A 17,135-nucleotide genomic window follows, 5' to 3' on the forward strand; every position below is an offset into this window, starting at 1 on the left:
CTGCCCCTCACACCCCAAACTTCCTCTTCCACAAGAGGCTTATCCTTTAAGCCTGCAGAAGGGGGAACTCTCCTTCCCATAGAGAGAAGCTTTCTACTGATGAAAAGAGGAAGGAAGGCAGCCGAGGGAAGTCAAGAAGTCAACAGTCATAGGAGGGACTTCCCTGGTGCTCCATGACTAAGACTCTGTGCTCCCCAATGCAGGGGACCTAGGTTTGATCCCTGGTCAAGGAACAAGATCATACATGCCACAGCTAAGAGTTCGCATGGTCCTGCTGCTGCTGCTGCTGCTGCTAAGTCGCTTCAGTCGTCTCCGACTCTGTGCGACCCCATGGGCTGCAGCCCACCAGGCTCCTCCCATGGGATTTTCCAGGCAAGAACACTGGAGTGGGGTGCCATTGCCTTCTCCATCGCACTCCACAATGAAGATCAAAGATCCCATGTGCTGCAACTCAGACCAGTGCAGCCAAATAAATAAATAAATAAATATTTTTTTAAAATTATGGGGAAAAAAAAAATAGTGGGGGCAGGACAGGCAGCAAGGCCCACTGGGATGATCTCAGTCGGCCCCCTGCCTTCCCACAGATCCCCTCCAGCCAGGGTCAATAAGGGGGCCTCCTGGCTTAAAGTTCTTCCAGAAGGGAGACTCCAGAGCCTCCCCAGACCAACCTGTTCTCCAGCTTCACAGCCCTGACTGCGGGGACGTGCTTCCTAAACTCTGACCTCCTGCCCTTCTGCTGCTCTTCTTACACCTGCTGGTGGCTTCACACCACACGTCCCGTCAGTGGCCTCCAGGCCATAACTAAGAGAGCAGATCTAGGAGGAAGAGAGTGGAGGAGACCCTATATCTGGGGCCCAGAGAAGGCTGCACCTTGCAGCCCTCCTCACCAGTCTCAGCCTTCCTGCCAGCCTCACTCCACTGCAGGTGAGGGAGGCCCCCGCCCAGAGGACCCCAAGTGGACACTTCCGGGGAAGTTGGCTGATTAAACATACATGTGGACTTTTGCTCTCCTCTCAAAACTCCTCTAACGCAACAGAAAAGTATTTTATTTTGTTTTAATGAAAGCATAGAGACTTCCCTGGTGGTCCAGCGGTTAAGAATTCACCTGACAATGCACACGACACGGGTTTGATACCATTCGGAAAGATCCCACATGCCGTGGGGCCCCTAAGCCCGTGGGCCACAACAACGGAGCCCACGCACTTACAGCCTTTGCTCCGCAGCACCGAAATGAGAAGCCCACCCACTACAACTAGAGAGAGGTCTTCTGCCAAGTGCAACTAGAGAAAGTCTGTGTGCAGCAACAAAGATCCAGCGCAGCCAAAAATATATAAATAATAAATAATTTTTTCAAAAAAACATAAAGCCTGGTGGATCAAAAAAGACCAAAACAGGGGAGAGAAGACCATAGGAGTGATGTTCAGCACAGCACAACCACAGCGGTTGCTAGAAACTAAAATACTTCTAGTCCAGTGGGTAAAGAGTTACAGCGCACCCACCCTCCCAAAGCTCTAGCCCCTCCTCTGGACCCAAAAAGGCTAACTCTTGGCTCAGAAGGGGCCTCAGGACCCTCTCCAGCCTCTCAGCACAGTCCCTAGGATCTCTTGTTAAATATTTTGATTATCACCCCTAACAACAGTGTCAAAATTCTGGGAGGCGGAGAGCAGATGTATGCGTGGGAACCCTGAGCCTGAGAAAACTAAACTCTGAGCTGGCTGCAGAAAAGCCAAGAAGCCACCTAATTCTTCAGCGCAGAGCCCCCAAAGGCTCAGAATCAGTGACTTTGGAATCCCTTCGCAAGGCAAGCAGGGGATGGGGAGGGAGAGGGGAGGGGACAGGGACTGGGTGTGAATGTAAACCTGAACCCGGATTGGTAGGACACGGAAGAAGTGGTTAGATTTCTAGATCCTCTCCCTGACCCCCAGCAGAAGACAGGAGATTTATTCCCTGAAAAGGATAAAAGAGTGAGCTCTAGCCCCAGGGCCAGCAGGCACAGTTAAGAACACAAGTACTAATAGGAAAGACAGAGTCAGCTGGGCGTTTCCTGAGCAACAGGCAGCCAGGCCTTTACCTGCCCCCAGGCAGAAAAGTGAAAACTTCTCCGGAGATCTGGCCAGGCCAAGAAGAGAAACCCAAAGATACCAGACAGTGGGTTCCCCAAAATAGCAGCCCAGCCGGACACCTGAGAGCTAGAAAAGCCCTTGGGGTCTCCACCCTGACTTCTGGTACAAAGAATCCACCCTTTAATCTCCCACTTGAAATAGAAGTGGAAACCCCAGGTTCCCAGGCATTTAAGGAAAGCTTAGTGTTAGTCGCTCAGTCGTGTCCGACTCTATGCAACCCCATGGACTGTAGCGACCAGGCTCCTCTGCCCATGGAATTCTCCAAGCAAGCATACTGGACTGGGCTGTCCTTCCCTTCTCCAGGGATGGAACCCCGGTCTCCTGCACTGTAGGCAGATTCTTTACCATCTGGGCCACCAGGGGAGCCTGAGGCAAGCTTAGCAGAGAAACAACAGAGGCCGACAGCAACTGAGAGATAGTAAGTGAAATTCAGTTGGGAGAAAAAGGTAAGAAAAAGTTATCAATATCCTCAGAGAGATCAGAGAAGAAAATGCACCCGTGAAACAAGATCAGCAGGTAATAACATAAAAAGAATACTCAGAGAGCAACAAGAATAATAGTAAAACCTCAGAAATGTAAAAGCATGGAGCCCAGACTGAGGCCCACGCCGAGCACCCAGCCTGTGCTGCCCCTTCACTCCCTCCGTACATACTGACAGAGGCCTGGCTCTCCTCTCCAAGCAGTTCTGCAGACCCCGGGGGGCCCCTCCAGGATGGGAGCCATCTGGAGACCAGAGAAGGCATGAGAACCCAGACACAGGGAGGGACCCAAAGGGCCAGGAGGAGACAGAGGGCCCAGGGCTGAGTCTGAAAAGGGACAGAGGCCGCCACCTTGGGGAGCCTGTGGATGTCCCCAGGGAGCCCTGTCAACCACTGAGCCAGTAGCCATGGGCCTAGCGATGGCCCGATCACGCATGCAGGAAAGCTGGCTGAGGCTCGGAGAGCCCGAGTCATCGCTCAGAGCCTAAAGCAAGAGAAGTGAAAAGCTGGGCACGAGAGCTCATCTTAATTCAACCCACATGAACAAAACCAGCTACGGCTGGAGTGGCGCTGCCTCCAGTCTGAGAGCCTGAACTTGGGTTCAAGTCCTAACCAGCTCCCCTGGTAGCTCAGACGGTAAAGAATCCACCTGCAATGCAGGAGCCCTGGGTTCGATCCCTGGGTTAGGAAGATTCCCCTGGAGGAGGGCATGGCAACCCACTCCAGTATTCTCGCCTGGAGAATCCCCATGGACAGAGGAGCCTGGAGGGCTGCGGTCCATAGGGTTGCACAAAGTCGGACACGACTGAGCAATGAAGCACACAACCATTCGCACTCACCAACTAGGCATCTTGGTTTGATCTTGGCACTCAGCTTGCCTCTTTCTGCCCACATGTCACCCACCAGCGACAGAAAGTCCCTCCCAGGTGTCGCTGGGGCCTGAGGCCCTCCACCCAAGAGCTTCTGGTGGCACCAGGATGATGGGGAGGCCCCAGAGGAATATGTTCCCCAAGGAGAGCATGAGGGGGCCTGTGGGCTGGACCCTCCCTCTGCCCCAGACTGCCCTGAAAGCACACCACAGATGGGAGTATTTTTAGCCAGGCCCCCGCAGGCAGCCAGCCACCCAGTGTTATTTGAGACTCTGGGGTCATCAGGCCAGCCAGGGTCAAGGGAGCCACGGCTGAGGCTGCGGAAATAGCACCCCTGGGAGGAGGCACCCTGTAGATTGACGGAAGGAGGAAGAGGTGGAGCCCAGAGCAGGGAGTCATGGCCAGAAGGGCTGAGCTGAAGACAGAAGTCAAGAACAGGTTAAAATACTGGGATGGCGGCAGGTGACAGGGTCTCCCTGGAACTAACATCCAGAGGCCAGGAGGGGTGCCTTTCTGGTTTCTCCTCAGTAAGGGGGTCAGTGCCGAGGAGGGCAGATGCCAAGGTGAGAATAAGGGAGTGGATGGAGAGAGGTTGTAAGAAGAGAAAAGGAGCAGGGAAGGGAAAAGAGGGAGGTGAATGATGGTCTCAGTGGTGGGGAGGGGTGACAGCTCCCAATTGGAGCCAGAGTCACGCCCAGGCCCAATCACCCCCTCCTCAAGGCACCCAGTCTTCTTTCTCCCACTTGGGTCTCTCAGCCTTGGTATAGGCTTGCATCTCTGAATCCTTTCACAATTCGTCCCTGTCACCCCATATAAGAGAGGCCAAGTTGGGATGTGAACACACGCATGTGTACATACACACACACACACACACACACACACAAAGGCCTCCTGGGAAGAGACAGGACAATGGAGAGGGGAGAGGGGTGTGCCTTTGTCCACCCCACCCCCACCCCACCCCCGCCCAGCCTTGAAAGCTCAAATCCACACAAAGAGCTTCACAAAGGGCCTCTGGCTCCCAGAGAGGGAGATAAATGAGGAGAGGAGGAGAGGAGAGACCCCGGAGCTGGAAATGCCCGGTCAGTGGGTCTGGGAAGCAAGATGGGGGCTGTTCTCACAGCCACGGAGGCCGCTGGGGAGCACAGAGGCCGGGGAATTGGGGTGGGGGTGGGGCTCATGTGCCCAGAGCATGAAGAGAAAGCTGGGGCGAGAGGCCGCTTCCTGGAGGAGGCAGCCAGAAATGCCATGCCAGCCTGCTGGCCAGCCTGCTGGAGGCAAGCAAGAGACAGGTGGCTGCCCAGCCTGAATGAGAGGGGCAACAGGCCTAACCCCACCCCAACCCCAAAGACGGTCGCTGCACCAGACTAACCCCCACGTACCCCCTACACTGACTCAGGTCTGGCAGGGAGGAAGGTGGGTACCTTCAAGGCTGAGAGCCAGACCAGGAAGGGGGGGCATGTCTGTCCCAGAAGAACTGACTGGTCAAATAGAACACTGACTTCTTACTCCCAAGAGACCGTAGAGAGCAAGAGGAACCCCTCCTACCCGTACCACACAACCCTCCCCAGCACAGTTAAGGGGGGCTGTCTTGCTCAGCAGGAAGAGAATGGGTAAGAGGCAGGTGGCAGGCCAAGTGCAGACAGCCAGGGACCCTAAGACCTGGTTCGCATCCCAGCTCCACACTGCCAGTGATAAGACCATGGATGAGTCACTCACTGGGTCTCAGCCTGCCCATCTGTGAAACAGGGTGATGATGCCTGCTCATGCTGATTTTCAGGGTTGTTGTGGCATCATGTGAGGTTGGTTTGAAGGGCATTTATTAGTATTATTATTGCTAAATGACCTCTGACCTGTCTGCCAAGTCAGAGGCCCCAAGCCCAGGGCTCTCCCCAATCATCCCTCTTTCTGAAATGGGCTCAGATGTGAGGCCCTTGGCCAAGTCAGCAAGTGAAGGGGTGAACCAGATGATTCAAAGGCCCCTTATAGGGGGAGAAGGAAACTGATGTGTATTGAGGGCCTACAAAGTGTTAGGAACTTTATCTATATCAGTTAACTTAACCTCCTCCCTAACGCTGTGAGTAGGTGTTATCATTCCCTTTTCCCAGATTAGGAAACTGAGGCTCACAAAATTAGTCAGTGGCAGAGCACAGACCTTCAACCAGATCAGCCTGGCCCACTGAAAGTGGTTCCACACTTTCTCACCACACAGCCTTCCTCATTTTGTCGGTATCTGGGGTGGCGCTAGTGGTAAAGAACCTGCCTGCCAATACAGGAGATGTTAGGGACATGGGCTCAATCCCTGGGTCGGGAAGATACTCTGGAGGAGGGCATGCCACCCACTCTAGTATTCTTGCCTGGAGAATCCCATGGACAGAGGAGCCTGGCAAACTACAGTCCATAGGGTCGCAAAGAGCCGGGCATGACTGAATTGACTAAGCCCACACATCCTACCCCTAATCCTTGAACCCCAGAGCAGAGCTCCCAGAACAGCCTCCTCCCCACACACCCATCCCCAGCTGACCTCAGAATTCAGGAGTCCAGACAGCAGAGGGTGATACAAGAGGGAAAGAGAAGCCAACAAGAATTGAGTGTGGACAGGCTTGAACTGTGGCCCTGCCCACTCTGTCCCAGAGCTTGGCATACGCTGTTCACAACAGCTGGCAAGGTGGGCTCTATTGTCCCCATTTTACAGGTGAGGAAACTGAGGCTGACTAGTTTGCCCAGGGCTCCCAGCCAAGAAGCAGTAAGCAAGGACTCCTCAAGTGCCTGTCCATAAGTCCCTGCTCCCTTCACGACAGGCTCTTCTCTCTGAGCTGACCACCTTGAGGGGGACAGTGCTGAGTCACACACCCCACCCCAGGGAGCTGGGGTCTTACAGCAGAACCATGGAAAACCACCCTCCCCGCCCCCAGCCCCACCAGTCGCCTCCAACTCACTCAGCCCCTGCTGGCTTTGCTGCAGGGGCTTTGCTTGTTCCATTAAGGAGCAAGGGAATAAATTAGGCCTGCTTAGCATATTCAGTGGCTGGGGTTTAAGAGGCCATCTGGGTGGCTCACGCATCTCAGTGCAGTCTGCAGTGGCGGGGAGCTGAGACAGGCAGTAAGGGGGGACAGTCTGGCCAGACTGGGCCTGCTCTGACCGCCCACAGACGGCCTCAGCTTGATGCCCAAAAAACTCTTGTTCCTGCTCCAACTTCATTCCCCTAATGGTGTCGCAGCTTGGCTCGGGTATCTGCACCCCTGCGCCACACTCAGGCCAGTCCCAGAGGACACCCAAGGTTAGCATAGGGGTAGTTACCGGCTGCCCAGCCTCTCCTAGGAGGAACTTTGAAGTGGATGGCTCTGTCCAGTGGGGAAGGGAAGGCCATTCAGTACAATACAGATTCCTGAGTGCCCCCGCCTGGAACCCACACCGGCCCAGTGAGTCGTGCCTCAGTTTCTCCCCTCAGCACTGAGGTGCCTCAAGCAGGAAGGGAAGACAGGGAGGGGAACAGAGAAGAGTGTCACAGGCCAGGTGGAGTCAGCCCTCTGCTCCAAGCAGGACCATCACACCGTTAGCACAACTAAGCTAACAGCCAGGACACAGCCTGAAGCCAGGCCCTGAGTGAGGAGGCCTGGCAGCCAGGCCAAGAAGGCCCGGGGTCATGCTTCATGGCAGCCTGGGGCCCAGGCCGCTGCCTCCTGCCAGCTCCTTGGGTCACCCCCTCCACCTGTCCCACCCCACCTCAGACTCCAAAACCAAAGGCCCTGTCCTCCTCTGAGTTGCGAGGCCTCAGAGGGCACCTTGAAGGCCTCCTGCAGCAGGAGCAGGGGCCCCACTGTGCTTTGAAATCCATGCCTCCCTAGGGCTGCTACCCACCATTGATTTTAAGGCCAGTTTCTGGGGGTGAAGAAATGTGTCGGCTAACTGTGGTTCCTGGATTCCCTGCCCTGAGAGGACAGGGAGGCCTGGGACACTTCTGCCCCTCTCTGGCTCCCCGTCTCCCCTTCACCAGGGGTCAGACTCTTGCTGCCTGCTAAAGGCTCTCTCAGCCTTCCCCGGCTCCTTCGTCTCACTCAAGCATTTCCCCTAATAAAATCTTTACACATTTAATCCCATCTTGTTTCTCGGAGGACTTGGGCTAATACAATCATTCCATAACCATAACGACAGCAACAACAACAGCTACTGTTTATTAAATGTTATCGATATGCTTCACACTGAGTGCTCTTATGGGCAGTGGAGGCACAGAGAGGTTACACAGTCACCCAGGGATGCACAGCCCTGCAGTGGCAAAGCCCAAAGCTGAATTTAGTTCACCCCAGAAGGCCACTGGTGTAGCTACAACTCCACACTGCCTCTTCGGTCAGAGAGAGTCCATCCATCCATCCCCATCTCCCGCCTGCGGGGAGGAAGAAAGACTGGAAAAGGGACTTGAAACTCCTAGGAAGGGACAAGCTAGAGAGAGAAAGAAAGAGAGAGATAGAGCTTGAGGGAGATTTAAGAAGAGAAAGAAGGCGGAAATGAAACAGGAGACCAGGAGGAGAGCCAGGGCCGGGCCTCAAAAAATCCTGATCCTACAAGCAAGAGTGCCTCGCCTCCCCGGGGCAGGGCTGGGCTGGGCTGTAGGACCAAAAGAAACAGCGAGGAAGGAGAAGGCAGCCCTGGAGCACTTTCCAACCCCACCCCTCTCTTGCCACCCTTGGCCAGGCACCCCCAACTGCGCCCTCGGGCACGTGACCAGAGTATGTCAGAGGTGGCAGCCTAGGAGCTCTGCAGTCAGAGGCTTCACGGCCCCAGGTCCAGGCACCTCCGTCCCTTCCCGCCCCCTGCATTCCTCGTCCTCCAGCCCTTCCAGGGCAGACACAACAGGCCCAGCCCAGGTCTCAGGGTCCCAACAAAGCCAGGCCTGTCCCCTGCCCAGCCTCCGTGGGAGTGACATCTGGGCTGGGCAGCAGGTGAAACTGAGCCAAAGGAACAGGCAGAGAGCCAGGGACGGCCCTCCCGCAGGTGAGCGCGCAGCTTAACTCCTGGTCTGCCAGACCTGAGTTCTCCGGGTTGCTGGTTAGGGCAGGAAGGGCTGGGTGGAGGTGAAGTCAGGGATGAGGAAGGGGAAGCAGCTTCCAGAGGGCGCCCCTTAGCGCGCGCGCACACACACACACACACACACACACACACACAGCCCCATTTGGTCCAGCCACAGTCACGTGAGGATGACCCACCAGCTAGCTCACACCCACCCATCACCTATCCCCTACCCTATGTGAGTGAAGTCACTCAATCGTGTCTGACTCTTTGTGACCCCATGGACTGTAGCCCACCAGGCTCCTCCATCCATGGGATTTCCCAGGCAAGAGTACTGGAGTGGGTTGCCATTTCCTTCTCCAGGGGATCTTCCACCCTATATCATAGTTTAAAATGCAGGCTCGCCTCCAACCTTGGTTGAGACTTCCAGAGGCTCTCTGTGACCCACAGAAGTCTAAGGTCCAAACTCTTTAGCTTGGCATTCAAGGCCCTTCCGATGCTGACCCACTCTTTCCTAGCCTCTCTTTTGCTCCCCTCTACTCCAGCCCCCGGAGGACACCACACACTTTCATACCCCCTGACAAAAAGTGGCTTTGTCTCCCCTCTGTGAACTCCTACTCACCTGCAAGGACCCAGGTCAATATGTCACCTCCTCTAGGAGGGCTTTCCAGATTGCCCCAGGCAGAAGAGCCACTCCCTGCCCTAGAGCCAGGTGCCAGCTTGCACAGGCCTGCCTGCACCTTGTCTCAGGATGAGGTGTTTGCACTCTGCCCCCACCCCCCACCCCCACCCCCACAGGGCCCCTCCCTCCACAGAGTGAGGACTCACTGGGGAGGACGTGTGTGCACCTGGGCAGCGGGTGGGTGAGTGGGACAGAAGAAGGGTGCTGGAGACAAGGACGAAGGGTGGATGGAATAGAGAAGATGGTAGAGGGAGGCAGGAGCATGTGGGTGGAGAGGTAGATGGGCTGAGAGGTGAGCAGACAAATGAGAACTGGGAAGAACAGAACCAACATGTCACATACAGGGCACCAGGGCCCATCAGACCAAAGTTTTGCCAGAAGGCTCTGAAAATTGAGTCCAAGGACCCACTCAGCCATTCTTGACAACTCTGATTTCAGCTGTGGCTGGAAGAGAGGGTGAATGGGGCTTGATGGGGACCGCTAGAAGTTCCTGAGAAGGAGATGCTGGCAGGAATGGCCAGAGGAGGTAGGCAGAGGCAAAAGCTTGAGCTGAGAGACAACCCCTTCACCACCACCGGCCTCCTTAGGACTGCTACCCACTGCTGGTCCCACCAAACATCAGGGTCTTAGCTCCCTTTCCACTCCTTCCAAACCTTCAAAATGCCAGATCTTCTGGCCCTGCAGACATTCCTATTTGATCCCCCAATCAGGTCTGAGCTTGACCGAGGTTGTCTTATCCCAGCTCCGTCCCCACTCCAGCCCCAGCCACCACCCAGTGGGTGTCCAGAGGAGCCTACAACCCAGGGGAGAAGGTGGCTTTCCAGGCAGAAAGGCAGCAGCCCCACTTGCCCATCACTGTCCCCTGTGCCAGGCCTCCACCCGGGTTCTCTCTCCTTCTCCAGGGTCTTCACCTGCCCACCCTCGCCATCCATCCACTGAATAGCCCTTACTGAGCATCTATCTGATCTACATGGGATACCTAATTCACCAAACACCGGCTCACAGACTTGCAGGGGAGACAGGCTAGTGAACAGACATCACCCAAAGCACCCAACACTCCCCTTATCTTGGCCAGAAAGGAGCACTAAAGCTGAGGCCTCTCCACCCTCTTTTCCTGGGGTCTGTTTGGAGATCCAGCATCCTGATGTGGGCTCCAGGGCTATTCAGGTTGAGAGACAGAGGGGCTGGCTGGAAGCACCAGGGCTGGGGTCTCTTGATGAGGAGGGCGTCAACTAAGGGCTCCGAGCTAGGACAGTCAGCAAGAAGACCTGGACCCTCAGCATCACCTGGGTCTCCTCCGCTCCCCGCCACTGGGCTTCTCTGCAGATGGCAGCCTTGGCTTCCCACTCACCAGCTGCTGTCCCTCCAGGGGTTGTCTTGGCTTGCCTGCCCTTGGCGCTGTGCTGCCTCCTGGTGCCAGGGTCTTCCGGCAAGTTCACACATCAAACAAGAAGGCAGTGGCTGGCTTCCTGCCCTCGGCAAAGAGAGAAGGACTAGGGGGCACAGCCCTCAGCCTTGTATACTCCTGACCCATCAGGGACCTGGGCCTGCCCCCAGAGAGTGGGTGAAACTGAAAGAGGTGGTCAGCTGCCCTCTACCCACCCTGACTCGAATACAGACCTCCAGGGCTTCTTCCTCCTTCCTCTCTGACACATGAGCCCCACATTGGAGGGCGAGGGGTGGCAAGATGAGAAGAGTTACCACAAAGGGACATATTAGGGAGCTAGATAATGTTCTCCTGTTCCCCTGGATGTCGCTCATACCAATTATCAAGACAGTGAAGTGCTCCCTTTATAGAATGATGCCTCGGACTCTTGAGATACTTGAGTCTCCCAGAGTATTAAGAAGCAGAAAAAAAATTAAAAAATAAAAAGCAGAGATAGGCTGCCCAGCCTGAACTTTGAAGCCCCTGGCTTTATCCAGGGGTGAAGGGGAGGTCATTTAGTACAATACAGATTCGTGAGTGCCCCCACCTGGAACCCACACCAGCCCAGTGGATCTGTGCCTCAGTTTCCCCCTCAGCACTGAGGGACTTCAACAGAAAGGGAAGATGGGGAGGGGAATAGAGAGCAGTGTCACAGCAGTGTCACAGCCCTCTGCTCCAAGCAGGACCACCACACCATTAGCACAACTAAGTTAACAGCATATTAAAAAGCAGAGATGTTACTTTGCCGACAAAGGTCCATATAGTCAAAGATATGGTTTTCCCAGTAGTCATGAACAAATGTTAGAGTTAGACCATAAAGAAGGCTGAGTGCCAAAGAATTAATGCTTCCAAACTCTGGTGCTGGAGAAGATTCTTGAGAGTCCCTTGGACAGCAAGGAGATCAAACCAGTCAATCCTAAAGGAAATCAACCCTGAATATTCATTGGAAGGACTGATGCTGAAGTTGAAGCTCACATACTTTGGCCACCTGATGCAAAGAGCCAACTCATTGGAGAAGATCCTGTTGATGGGAAAGATTGAAGGCAGGAGAAGACGGGGACGACAGAGAATGAGATGGTTGAATGGAATCACCGATTCAATGGACATGAGTTTGAGCAAACTCCTGGAGATAGTGAATGACAGGGAAGCCTGGTGCCCTTTGGTCCATGGGGTCGCAAAGAGTCAGACACTACTGAGCAACTGAACAACAACAAAGAGACACCCATCAGGATAGATGGATGAATCTGCCCAACAGAAATGAGAACACAGGATCACCGAAAGACATGAGTGAAAATGTTCGTGTCAGTGCTATGCGCAATAGCCCCAAGCAAGAAACAAGCTAAATGCCTGTCAATAGCAGAATCGATAGCTTCACACAGTGGGGCAATAGGCGGCAGTGAGAAGGAATGCTCTACAACCAGACACAAGCACGTGGATGAAATTCTCAACCATCATGTTGATCAGAAGTCAGACACAAAAGAACACACATGCTCCATTTATAGGAAGTTCTATAAAAGGCAAATCTATGCTGGTAGAAGTCAGGACAGTGAACAATGCTCAGAGGGCAATTAGTACCTGAAGGGAATGGGGAAGGGGGCCTTCTGGGTGTGGTGGGCAAGGCTCTATTTCTTGACTGGCGCTGGTTACATGGCCACAGGAGTGTATTCATTTTGTGAAAAGCTTGTGCACTTTAATGCATTTATGAAACACTTCACTAAAACGGAGGAATGCTCAATGAAGCCTTACCACCTTCCATTTTTATGAGGGGAGTCATCTTCACCTCACACCCTCCTTCCTGCTCCTTCTCACCCCACGTCCAAGCCTCCATGTCCTGTCCCTTCTCCTCTGGAATCAGTTCTGGCCTCACCCACCCCACAGTGACCCCTCCCCATGACCTGTCACCTCTCTAACCCAAACCACCATCATCTCTCCCCCAGGTGACAGCAACCATCTCCCCAGGTCTCATTGCTCTGCCTCTCCCTGCTTCCAATACACACACACACTGCATGGATCACAGGGCTCAAGGGGAGCAGCTGGAGAAAGCCTTTGTAAAATTCCCAGGTGCTCCCAACTCCCAACTCTCCTCCATCTCAGGACCTTCACATGTGCTGGTCCCACCACCTGGAACGCTTCTCCTCTCTAACTTCTACCAGCACGTCAGCTCCTTGTTTAAATGCTACTTCCTCCACCTTCCTGATCTAACTCCAATCCCTCTGGTAGCCCTCATTACCTCCATTACTTCTCCTCCATTGCACTGTTTCCAACAATGCATTTGCGCAATTACTTGTTTACACTTGGTTCTCCCTCTCCTCTTGGAATGACACTCACTCTGAAGCCAAGAACAGGGGCTGCCTGCAGGTATCTGTATGGCTGAGTCCCTTCGCTGTTCACCTGAATCTATCACAACACTGTTAATCAGTTATACTTCAATACAAAATTAAAAAATTAAGAAAAAAAGAACAGGGACTGCCTGCATTCCTGCTCTGGCCTCAGCTGCCAGCTCCACGGCTGGCTCACTGCAGGTGCTCAAAAATGCACATGGGCTAAGAGACCATATCCTTCATTGCTCCCATCACAAAAAAAGAAGTGATAATTATGTGACATGATAGAGGTGTTAGCCAACACTGCAGTAGTAATCACATCACAATATATAAATGCAACAAATCAAAACGCTGTATACTTTCACCTTGTGATATGTCAATTATATCTCAATAAAAATAAATTTAAGAAATACATAAACCTGGATGCAAGCATGCTCAGTCATTTCAGTTGTGTCTGACTCTTGAAACCCCATGGACTATACCCCGCCAGGGTCCTCTGTCTGTGGGATTGTCCAGGCAAGAATACCGGAGTGGGTGGCCATGCCCTCCTCCAGGGGATCTTCCCAAACCAGGGATCAAACTTGGGTTTCTTGAGCTCCTGCATTGCTGGCAGACTCTTTCCCCAAAAAGCCACCTGGGAAGCTCAATGCATACACTTACAATGAAGTTAATTCTGTTACAAACTGGGGCAATGAATATCCCAAAACTAAAGGAAAGAAAAAAGTTTGTTAAATAGATGAATGAACAGACCCGCCTACCTTACAGGCAGTCTGGGAACCAAATTCCCACTTATGCAGGGTCAGAACACGGGTTATGTTCCTATCTATCCCTCTGTTATGGCTGTGCTATCCCTCATGTGGCCCTGGACGAGTCACTTCCCATCCGTGGGCTTCTGTGTGCTCATCTGTGCAGTGCAGGGTTGGGGTTGGGATGGATCAGGACCTGGGTCTTGAGGGGGTTTATGATATTGTGCGAGAGTGATCCTACAGTGGTGGAGTGTGTGTGTGCATGCATGTCTGCGTGTGTATCTGTGTGTGCACACACCCATGCACATTTCCCAAGCTGGAGAATCCATAGCTTTCATCAGATTCTCAAAGGAATCTATGACCTTTCAAGGTTCAGAACCACTAAGCAAACTTCTTCAGCTGTGGGATCTATGATTATATATGACAAGAGAAATAGAGGAAGCAATTCAACCCAGAGCAGAGGGAGTTAGATGAGACCCCAGAACTCCCATCACACATGTAGGACCCCACAACAGGAATGCAGGGGGGCTGCAGGACCTTTTACCCTTGGGGATCTCCTAAACCCAGTAGGGCTCTGGGCTACTGGGCAGAGGCCGGATGAACTGACCCCAGGAGCCGGCTTCCAGAGAGAGGAGGCAGAGGCAGCCCGGAGTCTCCTCCCCTCTGCTCCCACCAGCATCTGACAAGCAGCCACTTGTCTTGGGATATGGCAGAGAGCAAGGAGGAGAGGCTGGCACCTGGAGATGCCCTCCAGGCCCCTTGGCGCCCAGGTCAGAGAAGGTTTGGCGGGAATGCTCCGGAGGAGTGCCAAGCCCCACCTTCCCCTCTCCCGAGGCTGGCAGGCTGCTGTGTAAGACTAAGGGAGGACTCCCGGTGTGGGGCAGTCATGGGACCACGAGGAGGCCACCTGAAGGGTGCAAGGCCTACAACTCCAGGCTCCACTGATTCAGAGCTGAGGCTCAGAGGTGTGGGTGCCAAGGCGGGGGCAAACTTCCTCAAAGCCAAGAGGAGGAGCAGGCCACAGATTGCGGCTGGGGAGGAGAGAGGTGTGGGATGGGGCCTGAGGGGACAAAGAGGCCACCAGAGCAAGGAGAGCAGTGTGGCCTGAGTAGAGGATAGACTGCTTAGGGGGGGTGAGTGTGGCCAGCATGCAGGGACTAGAGGACAAGATGGCCTTGTGGGAAGGGGGCTTGCCAGAACGGAGAGGGGAGGAGCGAGGCTGCGGGTGGGGACAGGTGATGTGAGCACAGCCTGTGGCCCAAGAAGAGAAACTCGGTCTACGGAAAGAGGCAGAGGGGAAGGGGGTCCTGTGGCAGGGAAGGTGGCATTTCAGTGGCAGAACTGCTGGTAGGAGTGCCCTGGCCAGGAGCCCAAATGCTTGAGTAGCTTCTAAGCCCTGACTCCTAAGGGAGGCTGAGAGCCCGAGAGATGTTTATCCGCCACAAGAACGTGATAAAACACCTCCTCTGGCAGGTGACCAGCAGCCCGGCTGCCCTTTCCAGGGTGACCAAAGTCTCCTGAGAGTTGCAGTATGAATGGGGGGCCTGGAGAGGGGAGACCACACTGGCGACAGCACCTGCCCCCATCCCCCCACCTGCTGGAGCCAGAAGAGCGGTGGGCATGAGCTAGGACTGGGACAGCTCCATCCTGCAGATGAAGGCAGGCTGAGTCATGGGTGAGCGCCAGGCTCTCTCAAGAGGCTGCTCAGAAACCAGCTCATCCAAATGCAGACAGACACTTGTCCCCATAGCTGTCACACGTGGGCATCCACAGGCCTTCACACCCGCTCTCCCTGCCCCCACCTTCTCCCCTCTCCTTGATCACCCTCCTCCAGCACCCCTGGCTCCTTCCTCTGTCCTGCCCTGACTGCCTGTCCCTGCCCACCCTCAGGTGGCCCCTGGCTGCCACCCACCACCCCCACCCTCTGCAACCACATGCAGAGTAGAGAAGGTAGGGAGACGGGAAATCAGGAGACCCACAAACAAAGAGAAAAGTCAGGAAGGGTCTGCAATAGGAACAGACAGAGGAGGGAAACTGTGAACTCACTTCCCCATGAAACCTTCCAAGGACAGAGGAGGGTTCATGAGGCTCTGAGGCCAGGAGAAGCCTGGATGACATCTGGGGCGGGGGATATAGAGTTCAAGAATTAGGCCACATCAGCTTCACTTTCTGCTCCTTTGCCAGGACAGAGAGGCAATAGTCTGGGATGCCCAGCTGACACCCTCAGCCCTCACCGTACCCTCAGGGCCCAAAGCTGGAATCAGGCTTCCAACAGGATCATCCCTGGGCCACCAGCCACTGTGAAGACCCAGAAAACATCTATACTCCACCAAGCCTGTCCCCTCACCATGGTTAATCATCGCAGTGAAGACTGGCGCTAGTTTGGGAAGGACAGAGTACGGTTTATAAGCACAGCCATATACCTGACACTGTGAGTACAACCACGAATATGCCAGATCTTTGACCTGAAGGGACATCCAGTCAAGTGGGGCAGGGGAGTCACTTGAGTGCACACACACACACACACACATATGCACACGCACACACCTGGCTTTGCTGGCTGCCTCAAAGAAGGGGGATAAGGGAGCATGGATTACCCACACCACACATTCTGAGTTGCCCAAACTCTGTGAGCCCCAGGTGGAGGGACAAAAGATACCAGCATAATTCAAACCCCATACACCAAATGAAACTTAGGAGGCTGCAGCCTTCACAGCCCCCAAACAGGGAGGTAGGCTGGGATTGTGCAAGAAGCCTACAGCAAGGCTGTCTAGTCCCTGGTGACCCCAAGTATCCCTCCTCCTCCTTGGAGAAATTCAATGCCCACACCTACACCAAGCTTGCTAGTTCAGGGGACAGAGGCCTTATCCAGGACAAACAGCTGCCTCCCTACACCGGCCTATTCCCACCCATCTGGGTGAGCTTCCCACTTGCAAGGCTCCAAGACTTACCCAGAGCAGAGAGTGCAGAGGTGAGGGTCCAGCTTCCCCACCATCTTCAGGTCAGTTCTGGCTCTAACCGGACCCTCCCTGAGTCAGAAGGCCCCCTCCCTCCTGACTATGGAGCCCTGGTCAGAGACAACAGTCGGGGCTACAGGCAGGGACACACAGTCAACTGCTGGACTAGCTCGGGGAAAATTCATTCTTTCAGTGCTTTTCCCAGCAAGCCCAGCCCTGCCTCTCTTGGGTGGCTCCTAAAATCTCACCTAAACTACTTGTCCTTTTAAGGGTCAGGTCCTACATCACCCTTCTCCCAGGGTCACAAGACAGCCAGATGAGACCTAACACGCTGCCCCTTCACCTGGTCCACGCTCCAGCGTGCCCTGACCCATGTTGGGTGCTTTCCCCGCGGGGCTCTTTACCTGTCTCAGGTGAGCCAGGCTGTGCCTGCCACCTACCCGCACAGCGCCCTACCTGAAGCAGCAGCCGCCTGCTCTGGGCTCGGACTGAGCCCCGGGGCTCTCGGTACTCCCACGGCGCGGGGGC

The sequence above is a fragment of the Odocoileus virginianus genome, chromosome 30 (genome assembly GCF_023699985.2).
Source record: "Odocoileus virginianus isolate 20LAN1187 ecotype Illinois chromosome 30, Ovbor_1.2, whole genome shotgun sequence".
In the NCBI taxonomy this organism is placed as follows: Eukaryota; Metazoa; Chordata; class Mammalia; order Artiodactyla; family Cervidae; genus Odocoileus; species Odocoileus virginianus.